The 12,865-nt window shown below is 37.4% G+C and overlaps 2 long non-coding RNA genes across 2 annotated transcripts; both read right to left on the bottom strand.

Annotated features, from left to right (window-relative positions):
* Positions 1 to 649: 649 nt before the first annotated feature.
* Positions 650 to 2,831, bottom strand: LOC138127494 (uncharacterized). Its single transcript, XR_011158240.1, has 3 exons — positions 1,986 to 2,831; positions 1,514 to 1,930; positions 650 to 1,456 (listed from the first exon to the last, which is right to left on the bottom strand). It is a non-coding gene; the product is annotated as an uncharacterized lncRNA (long non-coding RNA).
* Positions 2,832 to 7,506: 4,675 nt separating this feature from the next.
* Positions 7,507 to 11,414, bottom strand: LOC138127495 (uncharacterized). The gene is made up of 3 exons (XR_011158241.1): positions 8,985 to 11,414; positions 8,683 to 8,894; positions 7,507 to 8,627 (listed from the first exon to the last, which is right to left on the bottom strand). It is a non-coding gene; the product is annotated as an uncharacterized lncRNA (long non-coding RNA).
* Between the last annotated feature and the right edge of the window lie 1,451 nt (positions 11,415 to 12,865).

Here is a 12,865-nt window from a genome sequence, read left to right as displayed (position 1 = left end):
CTCCCTTCTGCGTTTTCTATTCCATCTTTTGTTGGTCTTCTTTCTATTGTTGCTTGTTGTTCTTCCATCCGCCTTCCTTTTCCCCCAATTCTTGCATTAAAATCCCCCCCAATCACCAGAGTTCCTTCTTCCTGCTCTTTTACTCGCTCTTCTATTATTCTCTTCGTTTCTTTCATACTTCTGCTGTATATTGTTACAATTCTCCATTTTCTCTGTTTTCTTTTTACCGTTCTTTCCATAAACCCTCTTTCTTCTTTTACTCCAGATCCGTTTTCTTCTTCCAGTCCCTTTTTCACACCCATTATTATCCCACCTTTCGCTCTCCCTTTCTTGCTTTCCCTCTCTGCATATTGACACTTCCACTCAAACTCTCTCGGCATTCTCTTTTCCAATCTTTCCCAGCCTTTTTCTTCCACCCACGTTTCTACCAATCCCACTACGTCAAATTCTCCCAAATACTTCCAAAACTCATTGTCTTTATTTTTTATTCCCGCTACATTCCAGAATACTATTCTTATTTGCTCGTTTTCTCCTTTATTCCTCTCCATGTTCTTATTCAAAAATTTGCTGTATGTAACTTCCCGTTTTCTTCATCCCACCTAAAACCTTTTCCCTCTATCCATATCTTTTTATAACCCACTTTCACCCGCAGTCCTTTTTCTCGCTCTTCTTTGGCTAGCGTTCTTAATTTCTTCTGTGTGTCTCTCTCCTTTTTTGTCATATCATCTTCTATGTACACTCTCTTTCCTTTTTTTTCTCTTAGTTTCCTTTTATTTTCCATAACTTTCCGTTTTTCCCCCCAGCTCTCAAGTTCTGCCACAATCATTTTTCCTCCATTTATTTTATACATCTCTTTCACCCTTACTTCAACCTCTAATTCTGCCTTCATCCATTTTTCCAGTTTCTTCTCGTTCTCACATTCCTCTTCATCCAGTCCCGTTACGACAATATTCTTTTTTCTCACTCTTTTTTCCTGCTCTTCCATTTTCTCCTCCAATTTTGTCATTTTTTCTTTTAATTCCATCTTTTCTCTTTCCCATTTTTCTTCCTTTTCACGCATCATACTTTTCAGTTGTTCCAATTCCCGGCTCATCTTCCGATTCTCTTCCTTTATCTCCCCTACATCCTCCATAATTTTTTCCAACATCTTTTTCATTTCCTGATCCATTGCCTTTTTAACAGGTGATCTTTCCACTTTTTTACTTTTCCGAAATGGGTTAATCCTCTCTTCTGATTCTCGTCCTTCTTCTCTTTTCCTTTTGTGATCTTCGTCTCTCTCGCTTTCACTATCACTTTTTTTCATTCTACCTCGTTTTTACTTGCCGCTTATCTTATCGCGCGCCGTAAAACAGGTCCGCTCGCTTCGACTGCTCGAATCGGACCCATAAGGCACGTAATCTTTGGTTACAAAATTTTAAAAGTAATTATTTTTCATAATTCTTTGTTTTGTTGTTTTCTGTAAGAAAAGTGCTAAAATTATTATTCTCTCATTTTTGGTTAATTGAGAACTTACTCGTATCTTTTCTAGCAGTTTAAAACATTTAAATTACTCCAAGGTCAAAAAATAAGTTCAAAAAAACTGCTCTAAATGTTCTCCATTGTGGTCCAGAAAGAGTCAAACTCGCCCCTCATGTTTTCCAAAAACACTTATGAAGCTGTCAGGTGAAATGGATTGCCAAAATTCATTTATGATGAAAATTTGTTTAAGGTAATGTATGGGTTTTATTTCTTGCAACACACAAGGGAAACAAATTAATATCCTCCTTCAAAATTTTTACAATAACTGCCATAACTCAATTTAACTTGCTGTCTTAAACGCCTTATGGAAGTTGAGGGATGTTCCTTGATAATTTGTCGAACATTTTGCATCATTTCTAAAATTTGAACTAAGGACTGACCTGACTTCTTCTTAATGATGGATTATGATTCGCTAAAATTAGGCACTATAATTTTAAGACATTGATAAACTTGTTGATAACCAATACCATCAGGTTCGGACGTCTGGCTTGAAATTCTTCAGTGTAAGGGGGTACAAAGTAAGGCCAGTCTTCACTTTCTTGTTTCACCCTCTTTCGAAAATAATGTAATAAAAATGCCTTCTCTTTAATGGTAAAACCCATTTTACAACTTATTCTGGGATAACTATTGCTTACAATTTCAATAAACTTCTGTAAATATTGCCGAAATCGAAGATTTGTTTTCTAGGTTAACTCACTTAAATTGTCAACAACAACAACCTTGAATTTTGAAATGTGACATTTCAACGAAACATCTCGGTACCAGTGGCGTCGCGTTTGGCAATAAAGCTGATAATTTACTTACTCTTACAAATGTAAAATGTTGCTCTTGTTTATCTTATAAATTGTTTCCCTTATCTTATAATACATAATAATAAAATTCACAATTATAATTCCAACGTCTAAAATTCATAAAGTATCATTTTTTATTAAGTAGCGTTTGAGACCATAAATTGTCTACGCCCATGTTTTGACCGCTTATTTGCATATGATTTTGCTACGACGTGACCGATAATAATTTGCAACGCTTGCTCTGATTTGGATTCTTTTTGATCACTTTTGATGTGCGTAGGTCCGGGAAGGTGTTCGGGAGAGCGAAATGATTAACGTGCCGACGTGCGAGTGCACGACTGGTTTATTCAGAGTACAGGGTCCTTATGCTCGAATCAGGCGAGCTTTTTTCATCGAACGAAAGTCGCTACTTTTCTCCTGAAACAAACAATTCCACATTCTGGAAATCGAGAGAGCAATCCCTTCGTCTAAAAAGTAGGCGAGACGTGTTCAGTTGGTATTTAGCACGGCCTCCTAGATTAATAAGAGACTTTTGTCTCTTAACGGCCGCGTGAGTTTTTAGTACGAGGCCTTATTTCTGTTTTTGTGAGGGCGACACAATACATTGCATATTTGGTTGCTTACTATTCAATTTAACAATAATCAATTATGTTACAGTCAGTTACAGTGCAATGTGAAACCAAATAAAAAATGCCGTTTTTGCATATTGAAACAATGTATTGTAAAAAAAACCTAATTAATAGGATGATTATTTTAATTTTAATAATTTTCTTCTTTTAGTATTAATATTGATTTTCTTAATTTTTTGTGATTCTAAATTACAATAATTTTTTAATACTGCAGGCACTAATTTGGCTACTATAATGTTACATACCAACTTAAAATGACACTCGCATTGAAAAATTGGGTTATTACAAAGGTAGGATACAAATACATTCTTTAAAATGAAGTCGACCTTGTTGGTTGGAAGATTAGGCAGAATTTTTACCATAATTTGAATGGCATATATTATTAAAGCTACAAATTTTTCATTGGGGTAATTTAGTCTTCCACGATCTTGATTGTAAATAAGTTCCAACAAGGCATTTGTTTTTTCAAGAGAGGAGCTTCGTAAGAGGGATAAACATAAATCACAATTCACAGATTCTTGAACTTTCATAATTAGATATCCACATAGAAATGCTGTAGCTGCTGATTCTATATCACGTGAACTGACATCACATCTAAATGTAGTTAAATTTTCTAAATCTTCTACTATTTCGTCATTTAGAATTATGGCAATTTCATGACTATCATTATAGTCAGAATTAACGTCAAGCTTTACATTGCTGGTGTATTCAACTCCATTCATTGCGTTACTATTATTTATAGTTTTTATCAGACCACCTCTTAAAATTTGTCTGAGAGCATATTCAGCTGTTCTGCAATCTGTTAAATCATTACAACCACCACGAAGTCTGACGTTTGCAAATAATGATTCCACCGGATCCGAACTAAAACTTCTTGTCAAAACGTAGAAAAAATCAAGATCGCCAATTAAATATTTAATACATAAACTTGTGCTTCTTGCAGTAAAAATTAATGCTTCAGCTGTTTCTTTGCTTAATCCTTTAATGCCGAGATTTTCTGAACTGGACTGTATATCATTAATATATTGGATAAATTCTCCATTTAACCATGATAGTCGAGCATCGTTAATTTTGTTATAGGGAGCAGTATTAGTATCTCTCTGATGGATATGTTGGGTTTTATTGCTAACGTCGTGCAGCTGGAAAAATTTATAGATAGTTTCCATATATTTCACAGTTGCAGTGCAATCCTTAAAATGAGCCAACTCTTCGCCACCATGGTCAGCAAGGTATACTAATGATGCAGTAACCCGTGGTGAAAATATTTGCACTGCTAAATATACTTTCATCTTTTCAAAATTGGATGGATAGAGATGTTTTTTGGTTAAATATCTGACAGGCTTTGTTATTAGACCTTCTTGAATATCTGAGAGTTCTCTTAAATAATTTGCCGAAATTTGTCCATCAGACGAAGCCATGTCATGATCTAAAAACAAATTCCGTGCGTTTTTGACTAGGTGGCAATAGTCAAAACTCAAAAAAAACTTAAGTCCGGGATTGTATGGATGCGGGACTACATTTTCCAGTGTGCCATTTCCAAAATGCTTAAACAGTGCAACGTGGGATTTGTGATTATCCCCTACAATTCTAATAACAAAAAACCCGCACTCACTAAGCATCTTCAACACTTCCAACATTAGTTTATATAAATCCTTCCCAGTCAATTGCCTATGAAAAAAGTAGCTTGCGGGTATTATGTATTTTGTTGACAATCCATATATTACATAACAAAGAAGCTGATTAGCGATAACTGGCTTAGCTCCAATTTTATCCTGGGACTGATTTATTGTTTCTAAACCGAATATACGGTCCTCTGCTTTCGAATAAGATATGCTTTCTCTGACAGCCATATCGTCAACCACCAAAGAACAAACTTTTTCAGAAGCTCTCAAGGTTTTAATTTCACACATTAGTCTGTGTTTGATTAAGTTATCATTTCCTGTACCAAAGTATTTACTTAATGTTGATTTGCAGGGTAGTTTAAAAAGCAGATTTCTTGGAAACTCGTATCCTTTTGGGGAAGAATATCTCCACGCAATGCACTGGCGAATGGTTAATTCTGACCATCTTGGAACCTTCTTGCTATAATTCTTAATTTGGTCCAAAATAAATATGGCTCGGGGATTCATATTAGCAGCATCAGTTTTAATTGTTTGCATACATTTCCACTCTGAATTATTTTTGTCTTTTTCCACTCTTACTCTTACTCGTTCTTTGAGTCTGTTGTAACGAATTTGCAACCGCTTCAATTTCTGTGCCAAACACAATTTTGTATAGAACAAATCTTTTATAGTGTTAGACTTGATTGTCGTTTGAGTACCGATTTCACAAGAACATCCAAAGTTTTCCAAAATATTAGTTGCTATGTTCATATCATCATTTGAAGACTAAAATTGTATTAACATAAAATTTGGTTTTATTATGATGATAAATATACCTTAAATATAGAAGGTATCGCACCTGTAACTAACATTCGCCACTTTGTGGTCGAACGAAAATCATTAGGCTTAAAGTGCTCACTACATACGAGTGAATATTCCTTTAAATTGGGAATATCTAAACATATATCAGTGCAACAATGTTAATATCTATACTTGTATATGAGGATAATTACACCTTACCAGTATAATTAATCAATGTTTGTTTCCATTTTAAATTCAAACTCAAATTTGCGGGAAAGCCATGATACGAAATATTGTTCAAATTATGTGAATTGCAATTATTTACACAACATTTCCTTATTTCAGACATATTCTAGCAGTTTACGAGAAAAATATTTGTCAATGAAACACGCAGAATGAAACAGTGACAATTAAAGTGTTGGTGACAATATTTTGTCATTCGTGTCATCAATTCTTTTTAACACCCGACTCCTGTGATGTTTAAATTACTACCGCGAATTTGCAAAAATTTACAAAACGGATCAATAGAGGGAGTTAGTATAGAAAAAGCTAGAAAAAACAGACATTTCATGAACTCACGCAGCCGTATAAGAGACAAAAGTCTCTTTCTAATCTAGGAAGCCGTGGTATTTAGCAAGGGAATTCAGAATTCGTGTGATTTTAGCTGCTTTCCAAGTGGGAGTAATTTACTCCGAACAGTTCTACGCCGAACTGTTCATTGGTTTGTGCCGCTTGGAACGCTGAATTTACTCCTGCACTGTACACTGTCATTAGTGTCATCTGAGTCCGATTCCCGCCGTATATTTGACATTTCTTAACATCCCCACCACAAAAAAACTCCGAGTACCAAAATTTAGGTAGGTACTTCAGGGGGCAGGGGAAGGGTATAACGGAGTAGTTCTGGAGTAGTTCCACAAATTACATGGAACACTTGTTGTACTCCTGGAGTAGTTCGGAACTACTCGCGTAGATACCTGGAAAGCAGCTTTTATAAAACAAAGTGAGCTTATGACAGTGCTGTCATTAGTGACATTTAGGTAGTTTATGACTGTTTGTGAGTTTAAACATTTATAAAAATAAGCCAATAGTTACTAATTTTAAATGGATCCAGAGGAGATTTTAATTTTCGATCATATTATGAATGATTTAGTTGATGGTAAGTGCAATAATAGTCTTTATTCTTATTTATTATAGTCAATTGTCACAGAAGTTATGTACCTAAACACTGTTAATAATTAATTGATTTCATTAAGATATAATAAAAATATTTTATATTTTGGCCAGCCGAACAGGATGCTGAAGAACCAGCAAGGCAGCTGCACGTTACGCAGCAAGTAAATCCTTTTGAAACTTTATCCGAAGAAAAGTTTCGCAAAAATTTTAGAGTTTCTAAAGATTTGGCTAGGGAGATAATTGATATGGTCAGTTCTTTTATCCAAGAGAATATTAGTGTCTCAGCTCTTAGTGTGAAGCGCAAGGTAAGTACTAAAATAAATGGTTAAAGAAGATAAAGCAGTTTCATAGGTTTTAGTTACTTTGAAAATGCTGGCAACTGGTAGCTATCAGGAAATAATTGGGGGCTATAAATATTTATCTGTTAGCCAATCTAGTGCTAGTAGATGTATTAGAGACGTTTGTCAAGCTTTGTATCAGCCCCAGATTTTTAATCAGTGGGTTTATTTCCCATGGAATTTGGTGGAATTGCGACAACTTAGACATAGGTTGCTTTTTATAATCTTATTTATTACATAATATTGTTCTAAATTGTAGATTTTTTGAGAAATACGGCTTCCCTGGAATAATTGGCTGCATTGATTGCACTCATGTGGCAATAGTAAGACCTAAAACTAATGATGAGCAATACCCAGAGCATATTTATGTCAATAGGAAGCAGTGTCACTCTATAAATGTGCAGCTTGTATTATATGTCCTATACATATAAGAACCAGGGTTTGTAATTTATATATTATAGATATGTGACGAAAATTTTAGTATTTTAAATGTAAATGCGAGATTTCCCGGTAGTAACCATGATGCTCACATTTGGAGACAATCCGCCGTGTCCAATACAATGGCCACAATATATCGTCATAATCCAGACGATACATTTTTCCTTATTGGTGATTCCGGTACGATAATTCAATACCACCTTTTATTTTATTTACAATACCTAAGTATTTTGTTTAGGTTAACCACTTCGTCCATATTTAATAACGCCTGTAAACAACCCTGGGCCAGGTACCAATGAAGAGCGCTTTAACGATCAATTTTGCAGCATTCGAAGTACCATAGAGCGATGCAATGGAGTACTCAAAAATAGATTTCGCTGTCTGCTAAAACATCGTGTGTTACATTACGCTCCCAATGTAGCATCAACAATTATCAATGCTTGTGTTGTTTTGCATAACATGTGCATCGCCCACAACATCCCGGAACCTGAAATCGATGAAGAAATGCTAGGAGCCGACTTAGGGATGTACCCTGAAGAAGAAGACTTTAATGTTCCTGCAAACAACCGCGAAGTGGCTGCAGCACGACTTATACGTAACAGAATAATTCATAATTTTTTAACAATTAAATTAATTTTCAAATTAATAAACTTTTGCTTTTGAAAACCTTATATTTATCAAAAAGAAACAAACTTGTTATAATTAATTTAATTTAGTAACTAACTGAAGTAAAATATTTTCTAAAATTTTTTTGATTAGTTTCTAAAAGACTAATTTTCCTATTTTCATAATCTCTCCTAGCTAACATATCTTCTCTTAGCAAAGCTAATTTCTTTTCATAAAATGCCCTTTCATTTGCAGTTTTAGATTTAGATTCTTTGACATTTGAAAAGAGGTCTCATATCTTTTCGCTTTGGTGATTTTCTTTTTGTTGAATTTAGAGGTACTGGGTGCAACGAGTTGCCCTATTTCTGTGTTCCCTTGAAAGGCTGATGATGTTGATGGCTGTTGTGGAGAGGTTACTGTTGGTTGCAATGGTGATGGTGGCGTGGGGGTTTTTGATGGATTCAGAGAAATATCCAAAAATTTATGTTTTATTGCATTATAATGGTTTTAGCCAAATTTTATGCTACCTTCTGTTTCCATCAAATTAATTTCTACGGTAGATTCCGAAACATCAGAATGCCCATTGATGAGAGTTGGACACATTAATTCTACAATAGTTGTCTCCAATGGCTCTAGTTGTTCTTCAGATGCTGCCCCACCACCAGTACCTTTCATGTGACTAGTAATTCTGGAAGACTTGGTTTTTACATTTTTTTTTAAATCTTGCCATGTCTACAAAAGTTTTACAATAGTACTTTGACTTTTTTTTATCCAGTTACCTACTTACTTTGCGCCACTGGTCCCAGCTTTTATTAGCACCGTTAGGAATTTCGTTCAACTGATACGCAATTTCTTCCCACAACTGTTTGGCCTTTCGATGGGTAAACGTTGAGGTGAATTTGCCCTTTAATAAATCAGAGTGATTTTGTAAAAATTCTACCAATAATTCCTTTTGGCGCTTATTGATATTGCAGCCACGTTTTGTTTTCTGTTCTGTTTCTTCAAAATAGATGAAAGTGAATAAATGGTACAACATATTACGTAAATTAATATACACAAATTAAAGTACTATCATTATTTTTTACTTACCCATTATAATATGAATTAACACAATTAAAATAAAACAATTATTTTTCACTGTTGACAGATGTCAATTATTTATTTTTTTCAACCACGATTCTTTGCATGGAACATTTGATCACAAAAATTATCCCCAGTGATTGGCTCATCGCATAAATTTACATATGGCAACATTGAACACGGATTCTCTTACTTAGTTCATATCACAAGTTTTCGAGAATGCGGAATTTTTGAAACGTTAGAAAAAATATGGGATCGGATAATTCGCTCGCCTGATCTGAGGACGTTCCCATCGTGTGATTCAAGCATAAGCGTGCAGGTGCGCATGTGTGTATGTGATAACATGAATTTGACATATTCAACATCCCCCCATCAAATTAATGTTCAACAAAAATAATAAAATAAAATTCGTCGATCATGGGTGGATTAAACAGCGTTACATAAATCGCGCGAGTAACTCTGAATTCTTACATTAAAAATTCGCGAAACAAAAAATAACGCGCAACATAATTAAAAAACACAATACAACAAATAAAATACAACATTACAAAAATGACTGGAGGGTAACACGGTTTTTCAGTTATTTACCAAACCATAGTGAGAAATACATGACTGAAATTTAGCAACGCATAAAGGTTTCGTCAGGGCGTCTGCGATCATGTCTTGGGTAGAGATGAGCTTGACTTTGATCTTCGCATCTTCGACCAGTTGACGTATGAAATGGTGTCTAAGATCGATATGTTTAGTTCGTTGACTGAATCCTGCGTCAGATGCTAAGTCGACGGCACCCTTGTTGTCGTTGTACAAGGTCGTAGGTTCCTCGACGGACGTGGGATCGAGTTCTGACGCTAAACTCCGTAGCCAGATGAGTTCTTCACATGTGTAGCTCAGCGCCATGTATTCTGCCTCTGTTGTAGACAAAGCAACTGTTGGTTGTTTCTTGCTGGACCATGATACAGGATTTCGATTGTGGAAAATGATAAATCCTGTCGTAGATATTCGATCTGCGAGGTTATTTCCCCAGTCTGCGTCGCAGTAGGCGGTGATCGTGTTTTCTTCAAGTGATGAGAATTCCATCTTCAGGCTGATTGTGGACTTGAGATATCGAAGTATCCGTTTCGCGGCTCTCCAGTGTACAATATCGGGATTCTGGTTGAAGCGGCTCAAATAGTTGACTGCGTGGGCGATGTCAGGTCTCGAAATTTGCGTGAGGTACTTACAATAATCCTCCGATCGCTTCTCGATAGGGAAAAATAGGAGTCGTTTCGGTTTCGTTGGTGTGCAAGTCCAGCTTCTGATTCACATCTTCCGGTGTCCTCACCGGGTGACTATCTTCCATCTTGAAACGTTTGAGTAGATTGAGGATATAGTCTGATTGGTCGATGTGGATCGTATGTCGTTTCCAATCTCGAGTGAAATTTATCCCTAAACATTTTGATACTTGTCCTAGGTCTTTCATATGGAATTTTTCGTTGAGGCTGTTTTTCGTGCTCGAAGTTGCGAAGTCGTCGTTCGAGAAAATTAGTATGTCATCTACGTAGACTGCTAATAATTCAATTTTTCGTCCTGCTCGTTTCGTGTAAATACACGGGTCTGTTTGCGATCGTGTGAATCCAATTTTCGTAAGTACTGAGTTCAGCTTGGAGTTCCACGCTCTTGAATCCTGCTTGAGCCCGTACATGGCCTTTCTGAGCTTACAAATTTGATTCTCTTTCCCTGGTTGTTCGAAGCCAGTGGGCTGCTGGATGTATAACTCTTCTTTCACATCTCCATGAAGGAATGCGTTCTTCACGTCAAGCTGATGAATTTTCAGGTCGTATTTTGCAGCCATCGAAATGAGAAAACGTAGTGTTTCCATCCTTATCACAGGTGAGTAGGTCTCTTCGAAGTGGATACCTGGAATCTGCGTGCAACCTTTTGCTACAAGTCTAGCCTTGTACAAGGTTGGCTGATCTTTCCCCCTTTTATTTTTAAAACTTTTGCGTTCGGTTTGGGATCTGTCAGAGTCCAAGTGCCGTTTTCCATGAGGGCTTTGTATTCCTCCTCCATGGCAGATTTCCATAAGTGACTTTGCGGGGAAATGAGGGCCTCTTCGGGAGTTTGAGGATCCTCGTCTTCGTTTTCGTGGGTGATTGCGTTTATCTTGTAGTAAATGTAATCGTCGTCTTTCTTGGGTTTCGGTTTCCTGGTGGTTTTTCGTAACATGTTCTGCGGTTCTTCTTCATTGATCGTTTCGGGAATCTTGGTCCTTGCCGTTGGTGATGCCGTTTGAGGTTCTTCGTCGTCTTCGTCGTCTGTAGGAACAGCTAACTCGAAAGTTGCAACGTTAGTTTCGTTACGTTTCAGCTGGGCGAGAAATGCTGTTTCCATGAACACAGCATCTCGGCTCTTAAATACCTTGCGGGTTTGCGGATCGTAAAATCGATAGCCTTTGGATTCCTCAGGATAGCCTTGGGAAGACCTGCATCGACGATGGTTCGATTAGTCCTTTCTGCTACGCCATTTTGCTGAGGCGTGTACGGAATGGTCAGTTGATGTCGTACTCCAGTGGACTCGAGGTAGGCTTTCAACTCGTTGTTGACGTACTCTTTGCCGTTGTCGGATCTGAGGGCCTTCATTTTCCGTTCAAGCTGGTTTTCTGCAAAAATTTTGAAGTCTTTAATACACTTGGAAACTTCATTTTTATGGAGTAGAAAATAAACGTGTATTTTCTTAGAATGGTCGTCTATGAGGGTCAAAAAATATCATGATCCTCCGAGAGAATCGTTTTCCATTGGTCCGCACAGATCGCTGTGTATCAGGTCCAGAAGGTTCGCGGCTCGTTTACCATCCTTGGGGAAGGGGCCTCGATGGTGTTTTCCTTGAAGGCACGGAACGCAGGTGCCCTCTGTGGCGGGAACGGAGTTGCAGCCGGTAACAGCTTCCTTGAAGTGGACCGCAATGGAGTTTCCGGGGTGACCAACTCTTCGATGCCATAATTCGGGTGCGTGTGACGTCGTGGTGATGTTTGCTGACTGTTCAGCTGAATCGAGTTTGTAGATTCCTCCGTGATCATGTGCCGTTGCTAAAAGGTCTCCATATTTCGATTTTATTTCGCATCTTGATCCTTTGAATTCCACGGTGTGGCCTTTTTCGATTATTTTACTGACCGACAGTAAGTTAGTTGAAATTTCTGGTGCGTAAACGACATTGTGGACCTTAATGAAGTCCGGCTTGTTGTCAATCTGGATTGGTATCAAGGTCGAGCCAATGGATTTGCTCTCAATTTTCGTATTATCCGCGAGCACGATTTTGGAATCAGACGTGCTAGAGACGTCGTCGAGCCAATCCTCACGATGAGTGAAATGCGCTGAAGCGCACGAATCCAGGTACCAAGCATCAGGATCCATAGCATGGGCGGTGGAGAAAGCTAAGAAGGCTTTTTCTTGCTGTTTCCTTTTTTGCTCGGCTCGAATTGTTGCGTCCGTCTTCGGTAACCTGCAATCTCGGCTGAAATGACCAGGTTTATTGCAATTGAAACAATTTTTCGTTTTTTGAGCTCGTGCGTTTCTGTTTTGAAATTTACTCGCCATAGCAACATTATCATCTCGCGTTTTTTTGACGTTATCGTTTTTCATCGAATATTCTAGAAGGAGCTTCGTTTTTATTTCGTCGCCTGATAACGGTTTATCGGAGCTGGTGATACCCATTATCAGCGGATCGTATTCGGGAGTAAGGCCAGCAAGTAAAAAGGTTCCGATCCATTCATCGTCTACTTTGAACTTGATTGCGTTGAGACGATTCGAGTACGAGATGATCTGATATACGTACTCTTCCATTGATTGACATTTGTCGAGCCTGGGGGCCTACCACCGACTTCGGTGAGTTTTCTCACCAGTGAAAAAACTCAC

This window comes from Tenebrio molitor, chromosome 4 (assembly GCF_963966145.1).
Source record: "Tenebrio molitor chromosome 4, icTenMoli1.1, whole genome shotgun sequence".
NCBI lineage: Eukaryota > Metazoa > Arthropoda > Insecta > Coleoptera > Tenebrionidae > Tenebrio > Tenebrio molitor.
This window is presented reverse-complemented; position numbering and strand designations above follow the sequence as displayed.